The sequence below is a fragment of the Pyrus communis genome, chromosome 15 (genome assembly GCF_041283825.1).
Source record: "Pyrus communis isolate YQ-2024b chromosome 15, ASM4128382v1, whole genome shotgun sequence".
Classification (NCBI taxonomy): Eukaryota; Viridiplantae; Streptophyta; class Magnoliopsida; order Rosales; family Rosaceae; genus Pyrus; species Pyrus communis.
This window is the reverse complement of record NC_142579.1, coordinates 9,211,955-9,234,364: the sequence shown is the minus strand read 5'-3', so window position 1 is coordinate 9,234,364 and position 22,410 is coordinate 9,211,955.

Genomic DNA, 22,410 nt, shown 5'->3' with positions numbered 1-22,410 from the left:
TCCTGCCCAAGGTTGAGCTTGGTTTTATACACTGCCGGACTTAATCAGACATAATTAGTTATATATATATTTAATTCACTTTACACTGCAGCCCCTAAGTTTTAACATATTTTCAAACGAGTAATGTTAGGAGATTAAATTTGTTGGGGTAATACTAGAAAAACTAAATTTATAGATTAAAATTATAAACCATATAGTGTCACCCAATAAGATTTAAGCACGGTAATCAATATTTAAGTAATAATCAAGAAATTGTTATTGGCATTCCAAAAATCTTATTTTACACTCCAAACTTTCTATATTTGGAAAGAAAAATACACTTGTGAGGAGTGTAGAATGAGATTTTTGGAGTGCCAATAATACTTCCCATAATCAAATCATCGACTTCCATATTATTTAATTTACAAATTTAGTTTTCCTACCATTACGCTTGGATTTTTACTTAGGCAATAAACATGCTCAATTTTTTTATTAGTAAAATATAATTTAGTTTTCAAATTTTGTCTTTCTAGCATTGCTCTTTTCAAACCTAAGCCAACTAGTTTACAAAATAAATAAATAAATAAATAAATAAAAAATAAAAATTCAAACCACCTAATTAATTAGTTTAATTAATTAATTAAAATAATTTGCATTGGGGGTATCTTTTTATGTTTATGGGTTATTTTATTTTCATTTGTTTATGCGTTTAACTTCAAATCTCAAAGCACCATTTTTTATTTAAAATATCAGTGACGATACTAATTAATAATTCAGTTTAAGCAACTAATTAGAGATAGTATTTTTTAAGTTCAAATTGCAGTTTCAAATGGACACAGTAAACGTTCGAGTTAATTGGCATCGATCTTCTTTTGCTTAACATGTTAGTGAAAGTGAATGAGCGAGTAGAATTATAAGTTTGATGCGCAAATTTGTTGCGTGTTCCGGTGAGAATTTGGTGTACTAAAGATAAAATTTCATTTAATGAGTAAAATACTTCGTTTCTTTTATTTTTCGCATATTTAAGTCTTCAAAATTGATCATATTTTGAAAATTCAAGCAAACAATTTCAAACTAATGCTTTCTTTAAGTTGAGAAGACTGCATATTGAAAACTATACCCAGTGATCACTTTTCTTTTTGCAATGTTGACTGATCCTCTTTCTATTTGTTTTTTTTTTTTACATCATTTGACACATATATAGGTAACATAACATAATACGTCAAGGAATTTTAATATAGTTTTTGAGTAAAGATAAAATATCAAATATAAGAATTTGTCCAAGTACATAGGTAGGAGTATGCAGACTTATTACTTCACATGAACTTCAAATGGTTTTATATTTTACACGCAATTGAATTATTGGAGATCAAGTTCCATTCGATCGATCCGTCAATTTTTTCACAGATTGTATTGGCAATACGTGACGAGTTCTAGGGCCTCCTGGCTTCAATTCGTGTGGCAGTCAAGGTTTAGAGTTATAGGTTACTTTGGGGTTTGGGTTATTGTGGGTTTTATGAGCTTAGTTTTTGAGTTTAGCTTAGTGGTGATGCTTGTAGATTTTGTATTTCGGGTTTATTACTTTCGTTGTTAATGTCTTTCATATCTGCAAACATCTGGATGTATGATTAAAGTATAGCCCGCTTTCTTCAGCCTAAGTGTAGATAATATCGTCTATATTTAAAAGTTTAACTAATGACATATTGCTTTTATAAAAAGTAAAATAAAATAATTGAAAGTATTAAAGGTAATCTGCTAATGATGTTTAAGGTCGAAATGTTTAAAAAAAAAAAAATTTATTTTCTACCTCATTTAAATACCACTAGTTTTTGCTATATTTCGGCGAGGGACTTTCAAATTCTAAGGACACAATGTTAGTTAGAGAGGACTAGAAATGCACTTCATGGAAATAACAAAAAACATGTGAGAGGGATTGGTAAATAACTACATAAAATGAGTCATTTATAAATTCCTCACAAGTGCCTTTGTAATGATCATGTAGTGCATTTCTAATATCATTTTATAGTTTATTACTTCATCACTTCGACAAAATTCCTCATCCAAGAACATCCTTAATAGTTCGACTACTCTCAATGAATTTCTTATTTTCTATTGCCCTCATCGTCCATCTCTCATATTCCGCATTAGCTATTCTGCCAAATAAAAGAAACGTTTATCAGTTTAATTTTTGCTTAAATAAAAATGTTAAGTTTTATGACACATAACAAGCATACCAAAAACGTGTACAAGAGTCTAGAACAGTTTCCATTTTTGGTCAGTAAAGTGTGGCTAGCTGATATATATAAGAAAACGAGACTATTGTTCCTCAAACTTCGAGAAAAGTGCCACACATAAATAAAACATATATATATATATATATATTGATCCTTTTCTGCGGGATTTAAGACTTAAACATGTGACTTTACAAATAAAAAAAAGGACTCAAACATGTGTTTACATAAACATATACGTGCGATACTCCACGTTTTTTCCATGAGAAAACCTCACGACCAATTTTTTCATTATTTTCATGGAATAGCGAAGTGCAAAGGGTGGTAGGGTAAATCTCATATATATATCTGTGTGTGTGAATAGTAAATTAGAAAGGAAAAAACCCGCAAATAATTCTAAAGTTTTTATAGAAAACATGTCATCAGCTCAATTGATAAGAAATATCACTTTTATACATCTGCTTGTTATTTTTTAATTAATTTTTAATTGTGAAATTCTATGATGGTACAAAGTATTGAAATTTGAGTTTGAGTCATATTATTGCTATCTCATTATGAGACTAAGATTCTCTCCTCTTAATGTAGATAATCTTGTAATTATGAAGAAAGAGAAAGAACAAGTTATTGTAAAGAAAGAGTTTGAAGTGTTTTTCTTTAACGTGTGATGTTATCAAGAATTTGTGTAAAAACTCTAAAAGAATTTTATTTGCATCAATTACCTATTAGTTTAGTTGTTTCTCTTTTCAATATTGAAATTGAAAGAGATTTTGTAAATTCAAACCGATTGATAAAAGCAATAAATATTTGCATAACACATTTATTAAGTAAGTAAACTCGCTTGCTTATGCACTGTGAGAATACAATAATTATTAAGCATCCATGGAGAGTTGGAGGAATGTATTTTGTACAACAATATATTTACAATAAGAAGTGAAAAGATAAATTGGTATTGAATTCGTCATCCATAATATTCAAACTTAAGACCTCTCATTTACAAGTGAAGAGAAATATCACTAAACCATATAACCAAGTGATGGGGAAGTGTTAAAATTAAGAAAAGCATAGTGGAAACAAGTGGAAATATGAGAAAAAACAAGTCCTCCACAGCAAATTAAGCAAGCAATCCCTGAAGTGTAACGCAGGAGAGAGACTACTTGTATTCGCGTAGAAATCATCAACTGAAAGCTCCGTTGCGAAAAGGGCTTTTGGACAAAAGCTCCATACAACACAACCTTTGTTTGTGTCACTTACGATTCAGCTGTTGCAAAGGGTTCAAAAGCTTCCTCTGATTGTTTGACCGCCATGCAAAGTCACCACATCAGCATCCTTGTCACGTCACTCTTGCCGGCTCGACCGGCTCAAGCGCAACTTACTTCAAACTACTTTTATGCGAAAGCGATGGATTTGAATCGTAACAGTCCAAAACGAGAGAGAGAGAGAGGGAGAGGTGTTTTGTTTATTAGTTTGAATTGCTCAAATCTTGATTGTCTGACCCACTAAGTTCGCTTTCTTTCACTTTCAATTACTAACTTTACACGGAGAATGTCTTTGTGAATGGGTTAGAGATAACACCACCAAGGGTTTCACCACCCCATGCGGATCTTCTAGCTGTAGGTTAGAGAAACATATGGTTGGTTAATGATTGGAACCATGTAGGGTATCACTCTGTTTTTTATTACGCAAGAGTAGTCCTGGCACCAATTATATATTATCTTTAACTTTATAATCTAGTCACTTAATACTATGATTTAGTTATATAGTTGTAGATGATAGGTTTTTAAGTTTGAATCTCCTAAGTGACAAGTTCGATACTAATTTATTTCTCCATCTTTAGTATAAATATAGGGTGGTGCTATCCACACACATCTTTATATCTTTCATACACTCTTAATTTTTGGCTGTCGAATCAATTAAATTGAAAAAGATCAAATGACAGTTTTTAACAGGACGTATGTGGAAGTTAAAATAAGGTGTATGAATAGCATCACCATTAATATAACGTTGTATAAAAAAAATTTATAATACTAAGTTACCAACTGGTGCGATACATAACATCATATTACTTAGTGATTGCAATTTCCAAATAAGTGGGTTAGTATTAGATGTTAGTATGTGAATTTGAGCCATTGGTTATGTAAATTCTTGTTTAAATGTTAGAGTTTCACAGCATAATAGGTCAGCCAATATATACGCCAAACTAATAGTGTTTCGATTCATGCAATAGCCCACAAATTTGGTCAAATTTTAAATGGACTATTTTTTTTTTTTTTTTCATTTGCGTCACAACATTATGAAGATATTTTGTTCCATACAATAAAAAATAAGTTAGAGTTGCCCTAGAAAATTTTACACCAAAGGTACTGTGGGGTAGTAAATTTTTGCACTCTACAATATTGACAAAATTGTACTTACAAAACAAATAAACACTTTTGATCAACAACTAAAGCCACACACACCCACGAGTGGTGGGTTTTGGCCAATGAATATTTGATGCCTAAGTCAGTTTCTATGAAAAGTGAGAGAAAGGGTATTTCTAGAGCTAGGGTCGGTCACATGTGTAGGGTTTTGCCCTGACATGTGTTGGCATCTGACAAGGTGTGTCAATCGTAGGATGGACGAGAAAAGAATTATTCTAAGATAATATTTAATAAATAATATCTCGGAATTATCTTGTGGAATCACTAATTGGATTTAGTAATTAATCATATCCTTAGTACCCTTGATTTTTATCCTTGTCATAGGTAGGAGAGCTTGATGAGATTGTAATCAACTGCTCAAGCCTCTCGGGATGTTAAACTCTATGTGAATTAAATGTGGGCCTCGCCAATTTAATAAGGGCATTATGATCTTTTGTTGGTAAAAGTTCACGTTTTAGCTCCAGGATTTTTTGGATTATTTTTTTGTTCCACAAATTCCCCTACATCTGTTGTGTTGGGCGCAAGAAAGGAAAAAAGGTGTAGAAATCCCAAGTTGAGTAGGTGAGCAAAAGTTGTTCCTTGGTTTGCTTTATATTTTGGGTTTGACTTGAAGTTAGCGTTTTCTAGGAAAGGAAAACCAACTGCCTCTAGAACTTATTTAAGTCCACCTTAAGTAGAAGATTAAATAAACCCAGAGAACAATTATTCTCCCAACAAGAAAGAGAGAAAACCAGAAAAAATTGTACCCATTCCGTAAACCTTTTTTTTGCTTCCCCTGTGAAGAGTTGATCGTTGTCGTCTTCTTCTTACATATTATATATATATATATATATATATATATATTTTTTACAGCTGGGTTGGAGCCGTGGTTGCTAAATAGCTTAGTGTTACGCCGAGGATTTGGATGGCATGGCTGGGAACCATGGTGCTCTGGTTGAGAGTGGGCTTGACTGGAGCCAAAGTGCTGGTGGCACGAGCTAGGGCTCCGTATGCAGCAGGGTAGGCTAGAGAGGCACTAGTTGTGCTTGCCAGGTGTGCTGGGTCGGCCTAGCTTTTGGATCCGATGGACTAGATTAGGCTGGCTCCACATAAGAGAAAGAGAGATAGAGGCTCTGGTGGGCCTATGTTGAATTAGGCTGAAAGCTAAGGGAAATAAGCAGGCTGGCCTGATGTATTATGCTTGCTATGTGCACTAGGCTCTCTTTGGCAATGTGTTGATGGGTGAACTAGCACGGGCCAAGTCCATATATGAAGGAGGAGAGAGGAGGCGCTAGCATGCTGAATGGACTGAGCCTGCTATTGAAACAGGTCGTTGTGACTCACCATCTGTCTTGGGCCGTGGGGCCCCTATTTAGGTGTTGTGCTCGCGCAGTTTGTCTTTTTATTTTTTATTTTTATTTTTGTAATTTCTTCTTTTCTTCAAGCCATCTTCTGAGAATCTTTCGTGTGTTTTGTGTAGGATTCCTCCAATATGCCTTTGTCCAGCCGTAAAAGTGACGAATATCCTCTGCCCAAGTACCGTCAGGGTGAATCTTCTAGTAAAGTCGGCTACTTGAAGGTTGTTCACACCAAAATAGGTTCCGAAAAGCTATTCTAGGACTTCCTTGAGGCGTACAAGCAAGCAATCTTGACCAAAGTCTGTGTGAAACGAGTGAAGCAAGAAAACATCCATAAGCCGTGTATTAAGGCTACTAAGTCGGGTAAGAAAGCTATCAAGTTTTATCCATACTCTTTCATGTTGGGACATTTCCCTTGTTGCACTTCTTTCAAGATGTGATATGCTCTATGAGGTGTGTTCTTGCCGAATGTGGTTCACATGATGGTGAGATTCTCGAATCTAAGCAAGTTCTTCTACCTGGACTTAACTATCAATGAGTTATGGTACTTTTTCGATATTGGCCACATTGATGAAGAAGGGCATATGGGATTTCTGCCATAGGCTTTTCTACCCCTTGAGCAAAGGTGTTCATGATTGGGCCAAGGACACTCTAAAGGTTAGTGGAGAGTGGGAATCCGACTCCTCGCCTAAGCTACGCATCCTGACTGCTTTTATTGATGGTAAGTGAATTGCTTCATTCTTGGCCTACTTGGAATTTTTGTTGAGCTGCTCTTGACTTTAAATTATTGAACGTCTTCTTTTCCTTATGCAACTTCGAAATTCGGCTTAAATTGTGCCAAACATGAAGAAAGTGCATTTCACCTTGGGCATTCTTGTTGAGTATCACGAGTGGCGTTGGTTGCTCAATCTTCTTTGCTAGAAGAAAAATAAGCTGCCTCCAAAAGAAGAAATCAAGAAGATCAAGGATGAAAAGCTTGCCCATTTGATCGCTACTATTGAGCTTGTTGCCAATAAGGGGAAAAGATGAGGTTTTCGCCACCTGCTCAAAAGTCATCAGTTGAGAAGACACCAAAGACTTATTCTGCTGCTCGTGGGAGATTTGCCACTGCTAAAAAGTTCGTCATCGACTTGTCATCTCCTAAGGTCAAGAAATAAGCTGTTGAGCTTGAATAGGCTTTTGATTATGTTTTCCAATCACGTCCTCTGAATCACTGAAAACTGAAGAATGTTGAACGAGCTGCCGTTGTCCACTACCACTTTGTCGACCATAGTATGGGCTAGTTGGACAAAGATCACCAAGGCATTGTCATGGGGGAAGTCTACTCCTTTGGTGTCCTGTTATGAGAAGTTAATGATTAGTCTAAGTACAACATCTACAGCTTGAACATAGAAGACCGATCTCGTTTGCTAGATCTTCCTATTCTTGGAATTACTGGTGGCTCCCAAGTGCTCGGGCCCAGTGATGATGGTGTTGATTTAGATGACCTTGGCAGGTGGTTTTGCATTTTTTTTTCTATGTCTCGCCTGGCTTGTCTAAGTATTTGTCACACCTGTCTTCTTTTACCAACTTTTCGAGGTACTCCTTCCACTTGAAGTAGCTATCTGTAGTGTGGCATATGCCTTGGTGGAATGCACAGTGCTTCAAGTGGTCCAGCTTGGAGGGGTCTCTCTTTGTAGATAGTGGCAGCTTGAACCATGATTCGTACTTGAGGTCGCGGACGATCTGGTTGATTAGGATTGAGAACTTTATGTTTACATCTTGAGCCAATTGGATACCATCACTCTGTAGACATGGCATGGGCTAGTTGGACAAAGACCACTAGGGCGTTAACATAGGGAAAGTCTACTCATTTGGTGTCTTGCTCTGAAAAACCGATGATTGGTTCAGGTACAACATCTATGGCTTGATCCTGGAAGACCGATCTTGCCCATAGGATCTTCCTTTTAGAATTGCTGGTGGCCCCTAAGTGATTGGGCCCGACGAAGATGTCGTTGATTCAAATGACCTTGGCAGGTGGTTCTGTATTTTCTTATTCGCCTCGCCTGGGCTGCATTGCTAGCTTGTCTAGATATTTGTCACACTTACCTTTCTTCACTAGCTTTTTGAGGTACTTATTCCACTTAAAGAAACTACTTTTAGTGTGGCCTTAGCCTTAGTGGAATGCGTAATGCTTTAAGTGGTCCAGTTGGACACCATCACTCTGTTGATCATGATAGACCAATTGGACAATGATCACCGAGCATCATCATGTGGGAAGTCTACTTGTTTAACATCCTACTCCAAAAAAGCCGATGATACAACGTCTACGACTTGAACCTAGAAGACCAATCTTGCTTGCTGGATCTTTCTCTTCTTAGAACTGTTGGTGGCCCCCAAGTGCTTGGACCCGATAAAGACGTTGTTTATTCAAATGACCTTGGCAGGTGGTTCTGCATTTTCTTATGTGTCTTGCCTGGGCTACGTTGTTTGCTTGTCTATGTATTTGTCACACATGTCTTCTTTTACCAGTTTTTCGAGGTACTTCTTCAACTTGAAGTAGCTATATATATATATATATAGTGTGGCCTGTTCTTGAAGGAATACGTAGTTCTTCGAGTGGTCCAACTTAAATGAGTTTACCTTTGCAAATCACAGCAGCTTGAACATGATTCGTTCTTGAGGTCATGGAAGATCTGGTTAAGCGGGACTGAGAACTTCGTGTTTATGTCTTGGGCCGGTTGAACACCATCATTTTGTGGACCATGGCATAAGCCAGTTGGACAAAGATCACTAAGGCGCCATCATTGGGAAAGTCTATTTCGTTGGCGTCTTACTCTAAGAAACTGGTATGATTGGTTCAGGTATAACATCTATGGATTGAACTTGGAAGACTAATTTCGCCTATAGATCTTCTTTTTTCTTGGAATTGTTGGGGGCCCCCAAGTGCTTGGACTTGGCGAAGATGTTATTGATTCAGATGATCTTGGCAGGTGGTTATTTTCTTCTGCATCTCGCTTGGGTTGCACTGTTGACTTGTCTAGGTATTTGTCACACATGCCTTCATTCACCAGTGTTCAAGGTACTCCTTCCACTTAAAGCAGCTATCTATAATGTGGACTGGGCTTCAGTGGAATGCACAGTGCTTCTAGTGGTCTAGGTTGAAGGTGTCTCCTTTTGAAGATGGAGTCAACTTGAACCATGATTCGTTTTTGAAGTCACGGAGGATCTAGTTGATTAGGACATAGAACTTCGTGTTTAAATCTTGGGTCAATTAGACACCATCATTATATCAACCATAGCATGGGCCAATTGGACAGAGATAACTGGAGCATTGTCATAGGGGAAGTCTACTCTTCTGGCATCTTGCTCCGAGAAACTGATGATTGGTTCATGTATAACATCTACGACATGAACCTGGAAGACCAATCTCATATGATGGATCTTTCTCTTCTTGGAGTTGTTGGTGGTCGGGACCCGGCGAAGATGTAGTTGATGCTGATAATCATGGCAGGTGGCTCTGCATTTTCTTATTTATCTCACCTGGGCTGGGCTGGGCTGCGCTGTGCTACTAGCTTATCTAGGTATTTGTCACACATGTCTTCCTTCACCAGCTTTTCGAGGTACTCATTCCACTTGAAGCAGCTATCTGTAGTATGGACTGGGCATCGGTGAATTATGCAATACTTCAAATGGTCCAGCTTAGAAGTGTCTTCCTTTGAAGATGGTAGCAACTTAAACTATGATTCATTCTTAAGGTCGCGAAAAATATGATTGATTGGGACTAAAAAATTTCGTGTTTGCATCTTGGGCGTCGGACCCCCTTTCATTGAAGAACGGTCCCTACTTTTGGCTCATGGCTTGTTTTTTATTGTTAGCTTGCTTCTCGTCTGCCTTTTTCTTAACTACCTCCAAGTCATTCTAAGGTTGCTCAAGTGCTTTCTGGGCTCGTCATTCTTTGTCCCAAAGTTCTTGCATTTCGGTCAGAGCAAATGAGTTCACGATGGTCAAGTCCTCTCCCATGATCAATTCTCCGAACGGATGGTGGTCTACTAAGAGTCTCTTTTTGAATGCTGTATTAGCTATTACCTCATCACATTTGAGCCTTCTTTGTCTTAAACGCCTTCACATAGTTGTGGAGCATCTTCTTTGGGTCTTTATTGATGTTGAACATATGGTCAAACTTCTTCTTCATCAAGCAGTAGGATGAATATTCATTGGTTTTCACCATAGAAAGTTAATTGAAGCTCCAGATTGACCGCAGTGGGAAGATTCCAAATTAGTCTTGTGCCTTGCCTTACAGGATTATGGCAAAAAACTTTCTCGTAAGTGCGTCATTGTAGTGCTTCAATAGCCTCTCTGGATCTTAATCTCCTTTAAAGAAGATGAAATGTGACATGTTGAATTTGCACGGAGGGCCTGTCTGCTCAATCTTGTCTATGAAGGGTGACCTACTCATGTTAGATATGTTCATCTAGAATGCCTCATCGGTAATTTCTAGGCGTTGGAAGTGTACACTGCCATAATCTTTCACTCGTGGTTGGTTGACTAGTTTTTTGCTCGGATGTTGCTAGAAAGAAAATCATCATCTGCCCTTGTCGCGCTTTAAGATACCTCGTTGAGAGTTTACTACGTCTCGATGTGCTCCAAATGCTGGCTCACCAAGGTCATCTACTGGGCGAGGGCGCTCATCAAATTTGCGACATGCCGGGCAGTGTAAAGGACTCTGGGTGCATAATTCGAACATGGATAAGCTAAACCTACAGAAAAATAGGGCTAAAATAGCCTTGGTTTAGTCGTCAGTTTGACGGTCTGCTAAGACGATTCAGTTGAAACGATCTGATAATCATCCTAGGTGGCTGGGGCAAAATTAGGCAGACGGGCGTAGGCTTAAGTTGGGCACTATGGGTGGATCCGGGCCCGCATGGTCCGCGTGTCCAAGGGCTACAGATGCACGTTATGCTTTGCACTGATTAAGGTCTTTCTGGCCTGTGAGCTAGGTTGTGTGTCTCTTGGGCCTCAGCAACTATTGTATACGTTAGGATGACACGAGCTTAAGCTTGGAAGGGTTGGGCTTGCTCATGGGTTGCAATGCGCCTGGGCTCTCTGCCCCTCTCCATGTGATGGCCTTCCTGCAGGCTCGGTCCTATCACCTGGGCCTGGCTTCGTTTTGCAACATAGGCTATTTTCGCATATTGAGCTACACTGTAGGTCTGCTGGTCCTGGACTGCAGCAATGACTGCATTGGTGGCTTGCATAGGTGGTACTTGTGGTCTAGCCACGGTGTTCAATCATAAGGAATGACGTGGGGCCACGTTTTATTTATTTATTTATTTATTTTATGAAATATTATAATTTTAGTATTTTCACAATAATTAGAAAATTTTAGAAATTTTTTCAAATATTGGGAAATTTATGAATATTAATTGTATTAAAAAATTGTAGTAAATATTAGAAAAGTTTACAATTATCAGAAAATTTTAGAAATATTAGATATATTAAAAAATTTAGGAAATATTAGAAATTTTTATAAAATATTAGATATATCAAATTTTTCTAGGAATTATTTATTATAATTTTCATAGCTTGTAATTTTGGAGGTGGGATGTCTTTGAGACTGAAATAGTTTGAACAAGAGGCGATATGCAACTGAGAGTAATTTTTTTTTTCAACTTTAATATAATTGTACGAACATTTCAATTTTAATATAATTCAATTAAAAAAAAATTATGTTGTGATATCTTTTAAGTAAAGTCAATACAAAGTTACCATATTGACGATAGATGAACAATATTTATGTTAATTATAAATAGGTCGATCATGTATTGTGACACTTAAATGCATTTAAAATAAACAAAAAATACAGAATCTACCATTACAGCTGGCACCCACTTCAACTGCAGCTTCTTTCTTATATTTTGAAATAGTTCAATACGGGTCAGACATTGCAATGCAGTGCCTGTTTCATGATTATGTTTTTTTTTTACACTTGGATTCAGATGTTGCATTACAGTGTCCATTTCCTGGTTTCTTTTTTTTCTAATCTCTCACATGCCTTCTATGCTTCATTCTTCAAGCGACTATTTATTTTTACGTTTAGATTCAGACACTATAATGCAATGTCCATTTCCCTATTCTGTTTTTTTTTTTTTTTTTTTTTTTTTTTTTTTTTTTTTTTTTTTTTTTTTTTTTTTTACATTCTGATTCAGAAACTACAATGCAGTGTCTATATCCTTCTTTTTTATTTATTTATTTATTTTTATACATTTTGACTTAGACACTCCAATGCAGTGTCCGTTTCCTGGTTCTGTTTTTACATTTCTATTCAGACGCTGCATTACAGTTTCTGTTTCCTGGTTCTCTTCTTCTTCCCGTCATCATTTTCACATTTCATGGAGTCTCTCTCTACCCATAAAATTACTTTAAAAAAAAAAACTAAAAATGTCGTATCTGTTTGGGCCTAAAATAATATTGTTGGGCCGAGTGTAGGTTTATGCTCAGCCCAAAGCCGTTTCAAAAATACTATGGGCTGTCTGGTGATCCCGGGCCATTCAGCAAGGATGGTTGAGTCCTATCACAAGAAGGAGTAGTTCGGATAAGCAAAAGGGATGAGGAAGTCCTAAGGCAATTAGGATTCTCGACCAACAATGAATAAAGCCTAAAAAAGGGGTGAGTACAAAGTCCTAATAGGGGTAGGATTGGTCGAAGCAGAGTTGGAACAGAACAAGAAATCCCAATCTAGATATGATTTTGACTCGATATCAAGAAGGATTCGGTACTATAAATACAAGATATCATGCAACAATTGGAGGACCGCCAATTCAACACACAATTGCCCTGCGCAAAACCTCTCAAACGTCTTGAGATTTTTCATTTTCTTTTTTCCGCCAATACATCTTCAGTTTGGATAAACAGCACTGTAAAGGCAGCCGGCGAACACCTTCAATTTGGATAAACAACACTGTTGCCATAGAATCAGCCGATCAAGAAGCACCTTCAGTTTGGATAAACAGCACTGCGTCAAGGCCGACTGGTTACCTATCCAAGTCTCGGTCGAAAAGGGTTTCCGAATTCTTATCGACAGAGGTCATCTTATTAGCCTTCTCGGCGAAGTAAGGTGATATGAGTTACGACATTCGGCGCATTGAACGCTGAGTGATTTTATGATTGGATACTCACAAGTGAGTTTCAGAGTTCGGCATTCTGACGGCCGAACCACATTCACCATCAAGACATACACCACCTTTGAATACTTGTGTCCATTCAGTTTGGTGTTGATTCGACGTGCTTATACTCTCACGAATATAATCACTGTGACCGAATCCGGCGCCGACGATTTGTGAACTTTGTAGAGCTAGCAGCCTTGTCTTCAGGCTCAAAAATCCAAAGACCGAGATTTGTTCCTTCCTCGGCCGCAATCACAAGATAAAGAAGTCAGCAGCGCACTCAACGCAACATCAACAAATTTTACTCCTCGACCAAGCTCAGTCGACGAGTTGGCACGCCCCACATTCAACCGAAGGACGTAGTTAGCTTATTAGTTACTCGGCCTACGCACCACATAGGCTTTGTAATTTTTAGGGTCAACAGTATCATAGAACAAAAGGAGATAGAACCCATCAAATTAATCAAAACGCAAAAGGATTTCAAACCCAAAAGAAGAAAACATCAAAACCCATAAAATTCAACCCCAAATTCATCCCACATAGATGGTCATCACGACTTTACCTATTTTGGGCTCAACAAGAAGGCCTTGCCGGTGAAAGATGTCGGCAACAAGGCGTATGTATTAAAATCAGACCCTCTAATTTCGAGTCTTTTTTCTCCTATGGGTGGTGGCGGTGATGTGGTGTCGTCGAAGAGTCCCACCAAGAACAAGTTGCTGGATGGGAGTGGGTGAGGTTAAGAAAGATCGATGTGGTGTCCTGGCGAGGGAAGACGGAGCACATGTGGACGGCTTAAGTACATATTTCGTAGATCTGGTTAGCAGTTGGTTGTGGGGTGGAGGAGAAAGGTCAGGCAACATGTAATCATAATTTTTTTTTATTTTTTATTAATGAGAGAGAAGGAGAAAAGGGTAAAATTCTAACTATTGATAATGCCTTAAAGCCCATATAGCATTTCTCATTAACCTATACCTAATTAATAAAAATATATCATTGATCAAGTCCATAACAAAAATATGTCACTAATATATGGCTGAATAGTAAAGTTTTTACTGATCTTTGGCTGAATTACCTTTAATGTTATAATAATTAATGTTAATTAATTATATATATATTTTTAAAAAGTTATAAACGGTTGCCCAACGAATATATTGGTCGAGCATGTTTTTTTTTTTTTTTTTTTTTTTTTTTTTTTCTCTCTCTCTCTTTATATTACTTGTCCGCCAAAACTTTTGCTGAGCAAATTTTTTTTATTATTTATTTCCGTACATACACTGAGGACCAACGGCATACGATCGTCGCGCAAGCTAGCTATGGCCGGTTAAGTTGGTCAACGCACTTTACTCTAAAAAATCGTCGTCGGTAATATCAGACTCATTTGAAAGTGCTTTTAAAATTACTAAAAGCGCTTTTAGAGAAAATATTTTTGGGTTCCAAAAGCACTTCAAGTGCTTTTTTCAGGGTTTACTTGTATTTTACTAATAATTGGTTCAAAAAAATATTTTCACCAAAATCGCTTTCAGTCATTTTAAAAGCAATTCCAAACGAGCCCATAGTCGTGAAAATACTGTTGGCCTGACGAATTTTAGATATTTGTCAGGAAAAAGTTCGTGCTATGATTTTGGTGCGACAAAGTTCCGTGGGGCAAAACTATGGGCGACGAAACCTTATTTGACTTAACGAAATTCTTTCGCCTGGAAATGGTGTTTTTTTTAGTGATTTAGCATCTTTCTTATATCTTCCTTGTTATTTAAAATTTTAAAACTAAAATTTACTCTTTCAAATGAATATACTAACAACTTTTGTGATTTCATAGATATCTGACTATATCTAACCGTTAGATAATGAATGTATTACGTAAATGTATGTACCATAATTAAGTTCAACAAGGATTTAAAAATTATGAATTCACCGATATATAACTTAATATTTTACCTCAGTTATTGTTTTAACTTTTAAAGCCATATTCACCTCTTAACTAACTAGACCCCCAAATGTTCATTCACCACATACAAGTCCCAAATCCCGAATCCATCATGGCCAACCAATGGAAGTGATAATAACACAATAAACAAAGTCAACTTGATAAATGGCCAGGATTATTGTAGATGAAGTGGAACTAAAAGTCAACAATATACAATAGGGAAAAGTCAGCTCAGCAATCCTTTGATAAGGACTGTACGTGACATTCGAAAATAAGAAGAATTAAAGGAACTAGGAGTTGTAGAACCAAATAGGAAACAAGTATGTTACTTTCATTGATAAAAGAAATAATAAAGGCCTATTTGAGCATAAAAAATTTCGGGTTAAATGAATTATTTGAGTGACATGTTCATTAGGCGCTTGATTGGATCAAAATGCTATTATAATCTGAAGGCCTGCATGTTTCGTAGAGAGAAGCACACGCAATTTTTTTGGCACTCCACTGCTCTTACACCTGGGGGACGGCAGAGATGGGTCAAAGAGACTGTTCAATCATCAGTTTTTCTTTCTTGAGGGGTTTATTTATTCATTTATTTTGTATGTTGGAAGAGTTATATATACATGAGTAAGTGGCAGTCAATATTGGGAAGGTAAAAGTTCCAAAAGATTGGAATCAGATGAAGAATATGATTCTAGAAGGAGGATCCTTACAAACAATAATATGTAAAAAATACAAAATAGTATTCACAACATGTTGCTAGAATCAGAAAGGAGGAAAATGATAGAAACCAACGTAATCGATGTTGGAAGATCATGTAATAGATAAAAACTCTCAAATCACCTTATGATCCCAAAGCAATATTTAACATTCAATCAACATATTCAAACAATGCACATCCAGTATTATGATGTAAAAACTACTCAATTGATCTTAAATCAACCAAAACTCTTATATAATTTAGGAGTAATGCTACACTTACTCCTATTTATACCATCAATTGTACCACCTCTCTAATAGAGATAAGGCTCGTCAACACATGTGGATTCCATCTCTATTAGAGAGATGATACAAATGAAGATACAAGTAGATAGTAAGAGTATCATTTTTTATAATTTAGAGCACCAAACTCGCCTAGAGAACACTAAAGCTGAAAGATATCCACTAGTCTTCTTCACCTTAACATCGTAAAGTTCACAAATCTAGCCAACAGCACTAACAAATTCCCCCTCTAACCTCTTAAAGACTTCATATATCTAGTCAAAGAAGACATATGCAGCATGAATCCAGGCTATCTAGCACCAGCGATTAGGACAAGAATACATGCAGAAGCATTTCTAAGGGAATCCCCCTACAACCTCTTTGGTTTCTCAAAAGGTTGCAAAACCTCTCTAGTTTCTAATGCCATGTTGTAACACAGAAAGCGAAGGTTATAGTTATTGAAATAGAATGGAATCATTATTACTGTAAGAGTAATGCTACGAAGACCAAATTTTTTAAACCAAATGATGTGTCACTAATAAGAAACAAGCACGTTAATCGATACTTAATTAATAATCCAATCATCTACAATCACATCATTTAGTTTGCAAATTCGGTTTAAAAATTTTGATCTCCCTAACATTACTTTTAAATTGTGTTTACATTGCAGACAACTTTTTATATTATCAAAGTAGACTGTTATGCATAAAAGTGATTCCATTACAAAAATATCATTAAATTAAAGATAATTAGCACTTCTCTTCTTTAAAGGATACCATAGACTAACTTCATAACTACAAATAAAAACTCCCATAATAAATCTACGAAATTGATAAAAGCTGCTCGTCTGCATAGTATAAGTAAAACATCTTAATTAGCATATCTATAGTTTGCATCACGGAAGGGTGACAAGGGTCGTTGGTTAAAAGCCATTTATCATATTATTAATCCAAGTCAAACCACTCTATTATTGGCCACAAATATATGGACGTATACGGAATAATATATAGGTTTTGATCTGAATTATTTTCCACCCGGTCCCTATATAACTAAAAAATTCAACCAATAGAAATATGCATCGTATATGCTCTAGAAATACTAGAGTGATGTAGATTCTTCGTCCCTTCCATTGGAATGAGATTCCCTTATTAATATATTTTTTTAACCCATGGAGTACAGTATATGCACAGCATGTTCATTAATTTTGAAGTCACTCAATTGTCTACTAGAGGTGGCAAGGTCGGACCCTGTTGAGCAAATGACCACCCTTAATTTTAGGGAACTTTAACGAAAATCTTCTGTACTGTTAATTTTAATGAAAAACCATATTTTTACACTAAAAAATCAATGCCGGTACTATTCACTTTATCCTTTATTTTGTCTTTATCGTTAGAACTCAAAGTTTTCAAGTCATTTTCATTAGTTTTTCTTTAATTCTATAGTTAGGAATGATCCTGGGTCAACCTTTGAGTATTTACAAATGTAAGTTTGTTAGTTGTTTCCCTTTCTTTAGGCTAGCGGCTAGCCTTTGAGTTCATGGAAATATAAATTTGTTTTATAGCTTTTCATATGCTCATGCATCAAATTATTATGATATGTGTGTTATGAGATAAATTTGGCCGGGGAGTCTTGTGGAATCCACGAGAAAGTATGAGAAAAACCCCCAATTTTATTGCCTGATAATAAGATAAATAATAAATATAAATGCCTCTTAGCCGTAGAAGCTTTAGGAATATGTTAGAACTAAATTCGTGCACATTTGCGGATAGAGACGAAATCTAGAATTACCCATGAATTCCGGCAAGGGGGAATGGAGTTGATTGAGGGTGTGATTGAATCCATATCAGACTGCTTACATATCTCCGAGAAGGAGAATCGAATTACTAGTGTAATTCTAAAGAAAGAATGATGTGATGTGTGCAACATCGTGAACCATCCTTGACGAATAGCATGTTGGAACCAAATTCTCCATGCCTGCATATGTGAACGGCATGTATGGGAAAATATGTATATTGTAGAGAGAGAATATGATAAGAAAAAAGATCCTTAGTAAATACCTAAGCTAGGGAATTTATAATGATCATTGAGTTCTTGTAGGGAGAGTAATCCCCATTAAATTGAGAGACTATCTAGGAAAGAATATAGAATAAGATATCCAATCCTCCTAGGATCATGATTACATTGCCTAATCCCTAAGATATCCTAATTTGGCTTGAATTAGGGTTGGGAGACTAGTAATACAAGTTACAGACTAAGGCTAAGTCCAACTGATTGAGAAATCTGACTAGTCTGACAGTCATGAGCTATGGGTATTCCGGTGCTTCTTGTCACTCGAGGTGCCAAGTGTTTGTGTCCCAGAATTGCCCCTAATTGTGCTTCTAAGAGTGCATCCCACTCGAAGATGGATAGTTGCCAATGAAAAATGCGCAAATCATCCCAGAATAACTTCTTCAAAATGAGTATCAAAATGTCCTTCGAACTGCTTGTTTGATTCGAAGCTAACCAAGTCTGGCTAGTTTTACTTGCTTTTCTATCAAGGATCTAATCTTTAAGAGTTCTAAGCCATATTGTAAACCCCTGGTCGAAGTTCCGATGCATAACTAAAAAGTTGGATGCAAGGCAGAATGCGCCTATTTTGCTTCATCCTTGGAAGGACTTAGATGCCTTAGGAGATATTTTGCTAAGTTGACTTCACTAAAGTCTTCATTCCTTCCTTCTTGCGGAGTATCTTTCCAAAGGAAACCAACTCGAAGTACTAAGTAATAGAGTCAAACACGAATAAGCTCGTAGGTTAAGGCTTGGACACATATAACAATGAAGAAAAAAATTATCTACTAATCTGAGTGTTTATAAAGATTTCCTTTGCGATAATCGAAATACCACCTTATCCAACTCTAGGTCTAAGGTCTATGAAAGATCTCTTGCTCCGAAACTTGCTTTGATGCATTGAACGGATTAAGGATGAAAAAGTAACGAATCTTGTCCATAATGATATCCATACCTTAATGTCAGTTTAACATGTTTCAATTGCTAGGCTGAATAGGAATAATGGCTAACAATAGCAAAAGGTTCCTGAATAGGAATAATGGCTAACAATAGCAAAAGGTTCCAAGTGTTCGCAAGAAGTTTTTTCTTTAAGCATGACTTTGATTCCGTTTGTTCATTCACCTTGCCCCATTACGAGTCAGAGGATTTTAATAATCGCAACGGTCAACCAAGAAGGGGTTTCCTTCCCAGTTTGAATCATGTGTCCGTCCTAGTGAACATTAAACAAAAGTTTTGTTCAGAGTACACTTAGCTAACTTGGTTAAGGCATTTCCACCTATCGGACCAGAGCGTTTCTTATGCAGTGCCTTTATGTATAGTAAACTATGAAGAAAGAATAACTTGTCCTCAAAGTAATACAAAATCTAATAGGAAAGAATCACCAAAATAATGGATAATCTAGAACCGAATCTAACTAGGATTTACACGATCACATATATTTATAATATTCACAACAGAAACTAAAACTAAACTAAACTAAAACGAAAAGAACTTGAATCCATACTCCCTGACCCGATCTTTCTCCCTCCTCAATCCATATCTCTCCCAGCTGCGCACCACAGCCTTCCGGCCCTTCCCCCACCACAACCCAACCCCTATACCAAGGATGAACCATTTTCATTATTCTGCGGAGACTTGGACCTCGAAATCATGGGCAGTGATGCTCCGCTCACCGCCGAACGTCTCCTCCAAACTTTTTTTTTCTTTCTAATTTTCAATTACTAAAAAAGTAAATTTTTATTGTCATCCACGTGTCACCCCATTCAGTTGCGAAGCATACGGCCGCATCTACGGTCATCAGAAATTGACCTTAGGAGAGAAAATCTACCTCTCTAATTCCTCTTAACCTGCGCGTAAACCTGCAATTCTGTTTGCTGCTGGCTGAAGTTGCTCCAGTCTTGATGATGTATAAGTTGCAAATTTTGCAACTCACCGGAAAAGGCATGTACAGAAACATATTTGCAACTGATTTTGCATCACAAAAGGTGGGTTCCACAAAGGAAAAAGAAGAGAAAGGTACATGCGGGATGCAAAATACTACTTAAACAAAACAATTTCCTTTACGCTTAGGCATAACATTTTGTTCATCCATCCACAAATTTTCTTTTCTAATAATTCTCACACAAAACATTTCCTCATTAATTTTTTTTTTTTTTTTTAAGTTTTGCTTCAAGGTTCTTCTGATGAAATCAATATTGTCCAAATTTTGAAATTTTTTGATCGAATTGTGAGGAAAACAGTTATGTTAACAAAAAATAAATTAATTAAAAAAATCTACACGAAAACGAATGAACACTTACAAATCGAAATTTTTATCTCCTCATTTACATCTATGCATTGGAGTAAAAATAAAATTTGCATCTCCGGAGATGTATACTAAGATGTAAAAGTGGTTTTGCATCTCACATGTACATGGTGTTACTAGTAGCAACCGCTTCAATGGAGAGTGTTTTTTGCTATTAATATTGTGAAAACACCATTGTGTAACAAAATAGGAAATCAATAATTGATTGATAGCACAGTTGTTTACATTGAGAGTGTTGTATTTTCTTTTATTGATAATGAGTCTATTATGCGACATTTTCATGACATGAAACCTCGCTTGCAACAATTGTAACTTGTTTGTATCGATATATATTGTTTACTATCTAAAAGGATTTGGTTGTCTACATTTTTTGGAAACCTTTTACTCTTTTAAATTCTGCCCCTACCCGACAATATCTGACTTTGCCACTGATCCCATCAATGTGATTTTGGGTTTCTCATACCTGCCATGTAAGCACCTTAACATGAAAATTTGACGGATTTGAATTAGAAGGACCAACACTCCATATTTTATCAAATTGAAGGACAAAATTTAATGAATTTTTAGTTTAGAGGCCAAAACTACATTTGAGTAATAGTTCAGAGACCATTCCTCGAATTTGGTTAAAAATAAAAATACATCGTTAAAACTTCACATCCTAATAAAAATCAATGAAAATCAAACACTGGAGCCCTTGATCTTCAGTCCACTCCATCATCTACATCAAATACTTACATTGTGCCGAGAACACTATCCACCCAAAACCTTTTCGGCTGTTACAATTCTGCAGAATGAACAAACATTTTACTGACTTAATAATAATTTGGACCAACTGGTCACATGTGATTAAGCTCAAATTCTGAACACAAATTATTAATTTAGTTAGTTATTAATGAAATGATCAAACATGCTAAGGTGCACTGTTTAGCTTAATCACGGGTTTTGCTGATGACTTCATCGGGTGGAATCAATGAGTCAACAGTCGGGTACTGTTTCTTAAACAACCAGCAGATCATCAGGAGGCAAACCTAATTGGTGAGATTAATTAGTTAGAAGAAGACATTTATGAACTTGAGCTTCTTGTTTTTCGTTTTGTCTTTGTCTGATCTTCGTTGTTCATCTAACAGATATTTAATTACTTACACTAGCTCATCTAATAAAAAAAAGGCACTATATTATACATAATTATTAATGAGTTAGACTGAAACATAATTTTGTCATTTCTCTGCTTGATCTCTATTAATTTAATTTGTAATCATTTTTGTTTCTACTGACTTTTAATTTGTAATTATGATGTGGGGTATATGGAAGTTGAACTTATACAAACAAATATGAACATAATTGCAAGAATAAACTTTCTGTTTATCCTCTTTCGGGCCTGTTGAAACTCTATCTGAGCAAATTTAAAGTTCTACCTCCCATAATTTTCTATCTTCACCTACTTATGGTCCTATATGCCATTCGTGCTGCAAAGAGGAAAGATTATTCAGTACACAAATTTATATAATCAACTTTTTAAATTATATTACAAAAGTCCCTAACAATTTAAGTATTTTGAGCTTTATTGGTTGTCTAATATGATATTAGAACTAGTACGCAATGTGTCTTATCCCTTCACTCCTCACTCCTTACTTTTTCGTTTATTTACATATGAACTCTAAACTTATCATAATCCTAACTTAACGAAATAACTTTCTTATCATGACTTGAACTAACCCCAAAGGCATATACTTCTTTCTGGTGGTTGTCAGATACATATATATGGTGAAGCTGAACCTAAACCTATATTGTTTTTATGTGTAAAATCTTATGGTTAGTCTAAGCTTTTGCGTCTGCTATGGTCTAATTAACTGAATAAAATTTCACCTCTTTTTATTGGCCTCATGGTTTCTCTTAAGTAGTCTTTAATTGCATTGTAGTTGTAACTCCTAAGGCAAGTTGGTTTTTAATAAAAAAAAAAAAAAAAAAACCCCGAAATCACTAAGCTGATTTAGCGCAGTTGATATAGTAAAGAAAATTGATATGTACACGTTACCATGATCAACTAC